Below are 12,463 nucleotides of genomic sequence, written 5' to 3'. Positions count from 1 at the left end.
GAAACTAAGAATCTGATCTCTCTCTCCCCCTTTGGCATCAAGCACCAAAAAGAGGAGAGGAACTATTCGCTGCTTTCTTCATCGTCGTAATCGTCATCATCCTCACTTCCATCATTGTTACCGCCAGGAGAGGAGCTCGCTGCAGGAACGGCTTCGGCATCGGAGGAGTCATCATTAGGTTGAGCTTGAGAGCTCTCGGCAGCTACTTGGGCTTCATCATACCAAGCCCATGGATTTTCAAATTCAATGGGTGCACTTTCTGCTTCATCCGAAGTGATAGGTGAGCAAGGCGGCTGAAGGTTCATAGAGGCATACATTGCCTTTTGGCGTTTCTCCATTTTCTTCAGACGAACATTCTGCTCCTTAATCTGTGTCGCATTGTGAGTGCACACATTAAAGATAGCTTTGAGAGCGCTCTTTATGAAAGATGACCCTCGAGGAGGAGCACATCTCGAGGCAATTTTCCTTGAGCTCAGGGGAACATGAGGAGGAGATGGAGCTCAGATGTTTAGAGGCCTCATCCGATAAGGTTCATGTTTGATCTTCTTCACAAAAGTCTTCTTGGATAAACGCTCGATGATTGACATGATATATGGAGCGTATCCACAACTCTTGATAGGTGATTTTGATGTGAACACTATTTCTTCCCAAAGGAAATATGCCTCACTAAAAGGAGCATGATCATTGGACATAGCAGCGAGGAGGTTCCTTGAGATGCTCTACACTGTGGTCGCATCCCCGCTCTTAGGTGCCAATGTGAGTCGAAATAAAGAGTTCAAGCATCTGTAGAATGGCCTCATACCAGTGAGTTTTCCAAACTCGACTCTTCCATGATTAAGATACATGAACCCGAGCTCTTCCAAGGTGAGTTGATGCTCGTTGTGAATTTGATCCTTATGTGGATCACGAGTATCAAAACAAAAATGATGAGCAAAGCCTCTGAAGCTCACCTTGTACTGTTCTCCCTCGGTCATCCAATGCATGAAGGGATTCTCTGATCCATTGAACCAAACTGTGGCATAGAATTGTGCGATGACTTCTTCGCACCAATCATATTTGAATGCCATTATATTCTTTACATTCTTTCTCTCACATGCAGCTATGATTTCATTAAACACAGGTCATTTTTCTGTGCCATGTAATTCCAATCTATCCATTGCATGTGGGTGATCGGCTTCTTCTTTGATAGGATCACCGTCTCGTAGAAGTCTGCTTGGAAATCATTCCAAAAATGGTAATCCGTGACATTCTTTTCATAGTCAAAAGGATTGGTCATCCTCTCAGTGTTCATCCTTGACACATGCTTCATGTAATTCACTGTCTGTTTAGGAGTATCAAAGGGTGAAGCTGTCCTGAGGGGTCTATGAAGTTTCAGAGGTCCAATCATATCATCTGCATCAGACTTAGAACTATTTTCCATAGAAATGCCTTTGCCTCTCTCTTCCCGAGAAGGCATGCTACTTCTTCCCCTTCCTGCTGTTACTGGAGCCAAACCCTTTCCACGGCCACTCTCACGGCCTCCCATAGCTTGACTCTTGGTCCTACAAAGAGCAACATTGGATCTTTGTGATTCTCCAGCAAAGGTCTCTTCTTCAATGTGAATACCTCTCCCAGTGGCTACTTTGCGAACTCTTTCACCACTGGCATGTCCGCTCCCACTATCCTCTGAATGAGCCGGTGCTCTAGGCTCTTGAGCATGAGGATCGCTTTTCTGTTTCTTCTTCCGCTTGAAAGTGTGACCTTTCACAAAACAATATCCGGTCATGACGAACTACCTGAGAGAGAAAGAAGAAATTAGGAGGATACCGAAGTATTTGGCCAACAAGAGTTGAATCTGGTAGAGGAACAAGTTCTTAGAAGTATATGGAGCTATTCTACCAAAGGAAATTGATCCTAGAGGTGGGCATTGAGAGATCAGGAAATTTTTGGAAAAAGTACCTTTTGGAGCAAAAATCACTCTGGTGATTTGATGAATAGAGATGTCCGGACTTTCCGGCCTTGAATCCGAGTGAGAAACGATGAGAAAGTTGAAACTCCTTGGTTGTTCTTCAAAAATCACCGGAGAGGCTAAGTTGCAGTGAGAGGAGTTGAGAATAGATGAGTTTGAGCAACTGTTTGGGTAGAGGGGTATATAAGAATCTAGAGAGCCCGGAGACTCCGGTGAAGACCGGAGACTCCGGTCCTGATACTTTACTGGAGACTCCGGTGAAGACCGGACTTTTCGGTAACTAGAGCCTGGACAGGAATCAGCTGAAATATGAACAGTGTCTGGTCCAGATACTCCAGTGAACACCGGATATTCTGACACCTGGAACTGTAACAGAATAGAGTGAAAGCTAAAATTTGAGGAGGAATTTTTCGGGAGAAGGCCGTTGGACATAAAAGAGGAATTTCCCAATTGTGATCAGCCAACAAGCATCATTACATAACTATGATCACAAGTTGCAAACTATGATCAAAAGATCAAAGAACCAAATAATTTGAAAAAGCACTCAAAAATGCAGTTTTGCCAAACTCCTAGCTTGAAAGCTATAACTCTACAACAAACAAATGTATGCAACAGTTCAAGCCACGTTTCGAGAATCTAGGATATTTAATTCACTTCTCAACTCGCAAAATCTTTACTCGTCTAGTGGCTTAGTGAGGATATCGGCTAGTTGTCTTTCGGTTCTCACATGGCGAATATCGATATCCCCTTTTATTGCATGGTCTCTCAAGAAGTGATGTCTAATGTCTATGTGCTTGGTTCTTGAGTGTTGCACGGGATTGTTGGCTATTTTGATGGCACTCTCATTATCACACAAAAGTGGAATTTTGGATGAGTTGTGGCCATAATCTCTTAGCATTTGCCTCATCCATAGGAGTTGAGCACAACAAGCTCCCGCGGCAACATATTCGGCTTCGGCCGTGGATAGGGCTACGGAGTTCTATTTCTTGGACGACCAAGACACTAAGTGCTCTTCCTATCTACTTTGCGACTGGCATAGTCAGAATCCGAATAGCCGATGAGGTCGAAGGATGACCCTTTAGGATACCATAAGCCAAGGTAAGCTGTATGAACTAAATATCGAAGAATCCTCTTAACGGCCATTAAATGACACTCTTTTGGAGCGGCTTGAAATCTTGCACACATGCACACACTAAGCATGATATCGGGCCTAGATGCACAAAGATAAAGTAAAGAACCTATCATGGAGCAATATACCTTTTGATCCACGCTTTTTCCTTCTCCATTGAGATCAAGATGACCATTGGTTTGCATGGGTGTCTTGATAGGTTTGGCATTCTCCATGTCAAACTTCTTGAGCATGTCTTTGATATACTTTGTTTGGCAAATAAAGGTTCCTTCCTTGAGTAGTTTGATTTGAAATCCGAGAAAGAACTTTAATTTCCCCATCATTGATATCTCAAATCTTCTTTTCATGATCCTACTAAATTCTTCACAAAATTGTTGATTTAGAACCAAATATGATATCATCGACATATATTTGGCAAATAAATAAATCATTATCAACATTCTTAGTAAAGAGAGTAGAGTCGGCTTTGCCTATTTCAAAGCCCTTTTTGACAAGAAAGTTCCTAAGGTATTCATACCATGCTCTTGGGGCTTGCTTTAGCCCATAGAGCGCCTTATGGAGTTTGTAAACATGTGAGGGGTGCTTGGGATCTTCAAAGCCGGGCGGTTGCTCCACACACACCAATTCGTAAATTGGTCCATTGAGGATTGCACTCTTCACGTCCATTTGATATAGCTTGAAATCATGGTGAGTAGCATAGGCTAATAATATGCGAATTGACTCAAGCCTAGCTACGGGAGCATAAGTCTCACCAAAATCCAAACATTCAATTTGAGTAAACCCTTGAGCAACCAATCGTGCCTTATTCCTTGTTACTATCCAATTTTCATCTTGTTTGTTGCGGAAGACCCATTTTATGCCAATCACATTTTGTTTTGGTCTTTCCACCAAGGACCAAACTTCATTCCTTTTGAAGTTGTTCAATTCTTCTTGCATGGTCATCACCCAATCCGGATCATCAAGGGCTTCTTCTACCTTTAAAGGCTCTAAACAAGAAACAAAGGAGTAAAATTCAAAAAAATTTGCAATTCTTGAACGAGTAGTTACCCCTTTTTGTATATCACCAAGTATGTTATCCACGGGGTGATCTCTTTGGATGCTTTGATGAACACGTGGGTGTGGTACTTGAGATTGATGTTGAATATCTCCCACTTTATCATCTAAAACGTTATTTGGATCTTCATATGCTTGATTTTGTTCTTGTGGTTGCTTATCGCCTTGATCTTGAGTTGACGTTGATGGTTCCACTTGTGTTGATGAAGGTGGTTGATCTTGATCATTTTGAGTTGCTTGTAGCTTTTGTGGCTCTAAAGGCTTGATTTCACCAATTGCCATCTTCTTGATTGCTTTGCTTGGTATTTCTTCATCACCTAGCACATTAGGATCAACTTTCTCCACTTGGGAGACATTAGATTCATCAAATGTCACGTCTCTCGCAATTTCAACGCAACCGGTGGTTTTGTTGAAAACACGGTAGGCGTAGGCATTTGATCCATAACCAAGCATAAAGCCTTCATCAACTTTTGGAGCAAATTTGGAACTTCTTGCCTTCTTATTTAAAATAAATTATTTGCTACCAAAAACTTTAAAGTAAGAAATATTTGGTTTGTTACCGGTTAGAAGCTCATATGCGGTCTTGTTCAATATCTTGTGTAGATACAACCGGTTGATGGCATGGCATGCGGTGTTGATTGCTTCCGCCCAAAATTGATCCGATACCTTGTATTCATCAAGCATTGTTCTTGCGGACTCAATTAGAGTCCTATTTTTCCTCTCAACCACTCCATTTTGTTGAGGGGAGTAAGGAGCCGAGAATTCATGCTTGATCCCTTCTTCATCAAGAAACTCTTCAACTTGTATATTCTTGAACTCGCTTCCGTTGTCACTTATCACCCGTTTGATCTTCACTTCGAACTCATTTTGGGCTCTTCTTACAAAATTCTTGAAAATAGCTTGTGTTTCGCTTTTGTCATGCAAGAAGAATACCCAAGTGAAACGTGAAAAGTCATCAACAATAACTAAACCATATTTGTTACCTCTAATACTTATGTAGGCAATTGGCCCAAATAAGTCCATGTGGAGGAGTTCCAATGGTCTTGTAGTTGTCATCACATTTTTGACGGGATGAGGTGCTCCGACTTGTTTTCCCGCTTGACAAGCACTACAAATTCTATTTTTCTCAAAAGAAATATTTGTTAGTCCTAGGATGTGTTCGCCTTTTTGAAGCTTAGACAAATTCCTCATGCCAACATGAGCTAGTTGGCGGTGCCAAAGCCAACCCATGCTAGACTTAGCCATCAAGCAAGTTTTAGGCTTCACTTCATCCGTTGAAAAATCAACAAGATAAAGTTTACCCTTCAATTTACCGGTGAAAGCTATTGAGGCATCTTCCCTTCTAGAGACAATCACACCCTCATTAGTAAAAAGACAATTATAACCAATCTCACATAATTGTGACACAGATAACAAATTATAAGTAAGAGATTTGACTAACAAGATATTTGAAATAGAATGATCATTGGAGATGGCGATTTTACCTAGGCCTATTACCTCTTCTTTTCCATTATCGCTAAAAATGATGTTTTCATGTGGTCCTCCATCTTCTTCAAAAGAGGAAAACATACTCTTTTCTCCGGTCATGTGATTTGTACATCCACTATCAATGACCCAACTTGATCCTCTGGAGGAGTATACCTACAAAACAAAGTTATGTCTCTATTTTAGGTACCCTAATTTGTTTGGATCCTTTAGCGTTAGTCACAAGCACATTTGGTACTCACACATTCCTTTTAACAATTCTATCTCTTGTGGGGGACCAACATAGAGAGCAACCACTTTACCACGGTGGTTTCTCTTGAGTATATATAAGGTATAGAATGAGCATTGAGGAGCATGAGCCTTTAGTTGCTTTGCTTGAACTGTGTGATCAACTTGCTTGCCTCCTTTGACAAACTTGAGACATTCCACTCCATTCAATATCACACAACCATTTGGTTTGCTCGTGTATTGGTCAAATCCAAGACCTCTCTTTAGCTTGTTATCCTTGGCTTGGATGGTCTTGTAGAGTGTATCTTTTGATTTATAGGTTTTGATGCATCCATATTTGACCAAGGTATTTAGCCTCTCATTCTCCTTTTGTAATGCTTGCAAGAATTTAACATTAGTTGTACAAGTATTTATATCAATATTGAAACAATGAGAGCATCTATTGCTAGTAGATGCACTAGATAGTAAGTTAGCTTCATTAGAGTTGGATGATCCTTTCTTAAGGTATCAATTTGCATTTCAAGGGTTTTATAATTTCTATCCAAGAAGGATAATATCTCTTGAAACAAAAAATTGTTACTCTTAAGGTCGGCTATTGAGGAATTGACCAAATCATAATCATTTGATAATTTCTCAACTTTCTCCTTCTCTTTAGCAAAGAGCTCCTCGAGTTCAAGGTTTCTCTCCTTTTCAAGGATGACCAAGTCCTCTTGTCTCTCGGGGGTCTCCTCATGACTATCTATTGTATCCATTAGCTCCTTTATTTTAGTCATGACATTTTTATTCAAACCTTTGAACAAGCTATCACAATCACTATCATATTCACTATCGCTATCTAGGAGCTTGGATTGAGATTTTATATTTTACCTTGCGGCTTTTGGCCATGAAGCACTTTGGGGAGTTGTCATCATCATCACTCATTAAGAGTGATTTTCTTGGTGTTGACTCGCAGATGGCAATGGTGGTGACCCCTTCATCATCGGAGTCGGAGTCGGAATTTGAATCCCACTCTTCTCCAATGTGTGCTTGACCCGAATACTTCTTCTTGTGTATCTTGTTTTTATCCTTCTTGTATGGCTTGATTTTATTGTCTTCCTTGTTCTTTCCTTTCTTCTTGTTCGGACAATTGGCTATGAAGTGACCAACTTCACCACATTCATAGCATGCCCATCTTGATGTTCTCTTCTTGGGAATGTCTCTCTTGTATTTGTAGTAGCCTCCCTTTCTCACGAATTTCTTGAATCTTTTCACAAAGAAGGCCATCTCTTCATCTTCGGAGCTTTCCTCTTCACTTGTACATGATTCTTGAGTTTGTTTGCTTTTACTTGCCTTGAATGCAACCTCCTTGTTCTTGGAGGTTGAGCTTTGTTTGGCATGAATCTTCACTTCATTTGCTTTTTCTTCCATGGGCTCATGAACAAGTATCTTTCCAAGCACATCGCTTGGTGTAAGCCTTTTGTAGTCTCATCTCTCTCGGAGGAGTGTCACCAAAGTGGGGTTTCTATGAGCAAATGCTCTAAGCAATCTCTTCACCACTTTGTGATCATCAATGTCCTCACTCTCGAGTCCTCTTAACTTATTCACAAGCACCATCATTCAATCATACATAGCTTGAGGAGTTTCATGATCTTCCATTACAAATCTTCCTAGCTTGCCCTCAAGTAGCTCTATCTTGGATTCTCTCACGCTTGTTGTCCCTTCATGAGCAACTTGGAGAGTGTCCCAAATTTTCTTAGCCTCCTCGAGTCCATCCATTTTATTGAATTCTTCCGGACTCAAGGCACTAAGCAATACACTTGTGGCTTGAGCATTGCAGTGCATATTTTGTTCTTCACTTGATGTGAGCTCTTGATCTTCATCCAGCAAGTCAAAGCCTGTGCAAACAATCTTCCAAATACTTGGATAAAGAGAGATTAAATGCATTTTCATTTTGTACCTCCAAGCGGCATAATGTGTACCATCAAAGAATGGTGCACGTCCGGAAGGCACGGAGATATAGTTACTCGAAGAATTTAAACGATCATAATTGAAAGGAACTTCACTTCTCCTTCCCTTACCATTACCATCATCATTCTTCGACGGATCATCTTTTAAGCCTCTCAGGCTTCCGGATGACGACATAGTGATTTCCTCCAACTGGTGAAGCCTTATAGGAGGTTAGGCTCTGATACCAATTGAATGTACTTAAAAGTGTCTAGAGGGGGGGTGAACAGGCTTTTCTGAAAATTAAAACTAAACAGCGGATTAAACAGATGCTGGATACTCCGGTTAAGGTCAGATACTCCGATCTGTCCGGAGTATCCGGTCTAGTCCGGAGTCTCCGGTCTATACAGGATTTCGAGAATAACTAAGAGTTAATGAGAACAACTAGAATCTAAAGGTGATACTAAATCTACTAGATAGCACAAACCTTAAACAACAATAAATACTAGCAAGATGATCACTAGGACTAATTGTATGAAAAATTCTCAAAACTACACAATTAAATAAATTACACAAATGAGGACACAAGGGATTATCCCGGAGTTCGGCGACCTCACAAAGAAGTTCCTACGTCTCCGTTGAGGAGTTCACAAAGAGCCGGGTCTTTTCCAACCCTATCCTCTTCTAGCGACCACAAAGGTCAAGCTAGAATGTCCTTACTCAATTTGATGTCGATTACAAACTTCCCGTGGCACTCCACAAAGATTGGGTGCTCTACGGGTGACGCCTTGCCATCTAAGAGCACAAGGCTCCAAGAGAAATGATCACAGCAAATGCTTGATAAAGAACTCAATGTTCAAGTGTCTTAACTTCACTCCAAACCCAATCTCACTAAATTTGCGCAAAACTAAGTACTAGAGATGTTTGGAGGGACTTTGAATGCTCTTGGAAGGATTTATGAGTGTAGAGCTCAGCAGCAACAGCAAGCCATTAATGCTATGGGGTGTGGAAGTATATATAGCTCACTCTCAAAAACTAGCCGTTACTGTTCTGACATACCTAACCCGGAGTATCCGGTGAACACCAGAGTATCCGGTCTAAAATCCAAAACGGCGTCAGAATGGTCACAGAACTGTGTCAGAACTAGACATTACGGTTCTGTTAAGTTGCCAGAGTCTCCGGTCCTGACAGGGCTACCACTCAGACAATGTCCGGAGACTTGCCGGACCCTCTGGCTTCTCCAGGTACTGGAGTATTCGGTGAACACTGGAGACTCCGGTCTTTTTTAATAAAATAATAAATACTAACCGAGCCACCCTTGCCGGAGTCTCCCTCGGAGACTCCGGTAAAAACATTTTCTCCTACCGGAGTATCCGGTGAACACCGGAGACTCCGGTCTTTTTCCAACAAAAATAAATGCTTAACTGAGTGACCTCTGGTGGAGTGTCCCTCGGAGACTCCGGCCTAAAACTCACCAACACCGGAGTATCTGGTGAATACCGGAGTATCCGGTGAACACCGGAGACTCCGGGCAAAAAGAAATTCAGAACCGAGCGCCTCCAGAGTTTGTCTCGGAGACTCCGGCCTAAATTCTGAGGACTGGAGTATCCGGTGAACACCGGAGACTCTAGACCCAGTGAACTTTTGTCTAACTTCCCGGTGTCTGTGGGTGAGTGTGTCTCTCAACTTATTCGTTCTAAAGGTTATCTTGAGCATTGAGACACTAAACAAGCAATCAAATGCAACCTTCTTAATAGAGCAGCTATCCTAGACTCAATTTCAAAGATAGAAAAATTAAATCCTATTGAGTACTCCTCATTGCTTCTCTTTTCTTTTCGAGGAGCGTCAACCATAAGTCTTCTCAATTTAGACTAAGACCTGTTCATGACTTAGATAAACATATTAGATCCTTAATCATTTTGTCATCAATAAGCCAAAACCTACTTAGGGGGCCTAGATGCACTTTCAAATCCGCCTTGAAGTGAGTGGCATCACCACACTCAAAACAAGCACAAAAGTCCCCTCTCCTCTGGTCTATTATATTGTTGTAGGAGAGAGTGAACTTTTTTATAATGAGCACAAGGTCCTCATTATCTAGTGTGTCCACCTGCTCCTCTGTGATAGAAACCAAGAAAGACAAAGTAAATCCACTGAGTGAAGTGTTAGCACAAAAAAAGCTAGCTCCAGCTTGATTGCCACCATTATATCCGGAAATCAACGCCATGTTCTAAGACGGGGTTTCCGAGACCTATCTGAGCTACCTTGGCTATCTTGGATGACTTATGCTTGCTGAAGAGTTCATCACAAGTCAATATGTCATAACTTAATGACTATTCAATGCTCGAGATCTTCACTTCCCATATGCTATGATCAAAAGCATAGAAAAGCTTGATCGCACTCTCATGATTAGAGTAGGAAAAAACATCAGTGGATCTAAGGTTGATAACAATTCCATCAAATGTAGCAAACATAGCATCCAAAGATTCACCGAGTCCTTGCGCAAACATTTGATATCCTTGGTTGTATCTGCTTTGACGTCTAGCCTTAATCTGATTAGTACCTTCATGAAAGACACTCAGAGTAGACCAGATCTTTCAGGCAATACAGAGGTGCTGGGCGCTGTCAAACTTATTCTGACTCAGGCTTGTGATCAAAATATTTCTGGACTTGTTGTTATCCTTATACTGTTCGATTTGAACCTGAGTCATACAAGCAGCAAGGATCTCATAGTTGCATTTCTCAAATTGTACTTCCTTGGTTTTAGAGATAAGCCTCCATGCGTACCTTCCAGTAAGAAAAATCTCGACCGTCAAATAGTGGAATCTTCCCACTTCTCTCCACTGTCGCCTACTGATCACACAGCCAGTTAAGGTTAACAAGTGATCAAACTGGCTCTGATACCAATTATAGGACCAAGATTGACGACTAGAGGGGGTGAGTAGACGCCTCACCAAATTTTTTCAAATTGGATGGCCTTCTCTTTTGTTTCAACCGACGCACCTAAAAAATTTAAGTGGAAGCAAATAGAGAAAAACAAATAAAAGAATTGATAACATGTGACTCCATAGATGAGATATGAATATAAGATTCTATTTAAGGTCATTCCATGACCCTAGTCACAAAAAGCTCGCAATTTTGAAAGAAACTCAAAAAGATGGTCACCGAGTGAAGAAACTCTCCAAATTAATGACTTAAAGATAAGGGGATTTAAGACTCAAAATTGTAGTATTGTACGTGCATTTTATGCCCCTAGCAACAAAGAGGTCAACTTCACAAGGCTGGAAAAACTGCAACTCAAAAAGAAAAATGAAAATCACAATCGAAAATGAAAAACTTGCAAGAGAAGCAAGGAAACCAAAAGAAGGAGACTAGAAGGATATGAACAGAAGCTCATGCGAGAAAATCAACTTCATTAAGCTCATAAGTCAACCCTATTTTAAACAGATTACAAAGTATTTTCCCTCACAAAAGCTCTAACCTATTACAAAGGATAAGCATATCCCCTCTTCTCCTCCAAAACCTATCACTAAGCTCTCAAATGGCTCGCTCAAGACTCTCATACAACTCTCCCCCTCTATTTATAGGCCCAGGGAGATGTCTTAGCCCTTAAATTTTCTTGTTCTCAAAATACCCATCGCTTACAATGACCTCCTACCTACCACCGGGGTATTTTGGACTATTTTCCACTCCGTCCATCGAATGGCCATGACACCTTCATGACTTAGCTTCGCATCGACTCTTTCTTCGTGATGACGCCACGTGCACTCCATCCCTCCACGGTTTTGAGGCCAAACCGCGAAGCCGCCTCATACGATTCTCAAAGCGTGACTCATTGCTGCTTGCTTTGACCCCAAACAAGCATTTTGATGTCAACATGTGTACTCTGTCTTACGATCTTGACTGCCAACAAGTCTCTCCCGCTCCCGATCCCTTGGGCTATCTTGTCACTTGCACCGGCATCCCCTTCATTTGACTTCATCACAAAATTGTTTTTATCCTTCCTTTCATACTTTGCTTGACCTCCATGTACACATCTAGGATCACATTTGACTCCGTCCAGCCTCCTTGATCATCTGGCACCAAACTCTCCGCTTGGTCCTGATCATCCTGTCGTCGACTGTCAAGTTGCATCCAACACCTGCACAACATTAGACAAGCAAACATGTTTCTCCAAACCTCCAAAAATATCTCCAATTAGCCCAACATCAAAATCCCTATCGAATAACCAAATCCATGAAAAATTCTAAAAACTGGATGTTCCAGTGTGTACCCGTCTCTAAACACTGGATCATCCGGTGTGTGCACTAATTTCTTTGCTAAAAACCTTCTAGAAAACCCCTCTAGTGAAACCTCCGGTGTGTACCAAGCCTATCACTGGATAATCCAGTGAGTACATTGGCACCAGACTGCATTTTGCTCTGATAAATGGTTTGATGTACCCTCCAATGTTCACTCTGCTCATCGTCAGACTATATGGTGTGCATCTTCTCTTTGACACCAAAAACAGACTTCTCTGGAAGACTGTCTGGTGTGTACTGAGCTCCATCGCCAGACCATCCGGTGGGTCGAACTCCACCTAGCATAAAAAACATATCTTTCTGGAAAATGCTCAGGTGTTCACATCCCCTAAACACCGGACCATCTGGTGCACAGTCCAAGTTTTGCCTATGTATAGAAAAAGCTCTGATGTGCACTGC

The sequence above is a fragment of the Phragmites australis genome, chromosome 5, assembly GCF_958298935.1.
Source record: "Phragmites australis chromosome 5, lpPhrAust1.1, whole genome shotgun sequence".
In the NCBI taxonomy this organism is placed as follows: domain Eukaryota; kingdom Viridiplantae; phylum Streptophyta; class Magnoliopsida; order Poales; family Poaceae; genus Phragmites; species Phragmites australis.
The sequence above is the reverse complement of the archived record's forward strand: the minus strand, read 5'-3'. Positions refer to the sequence as shown.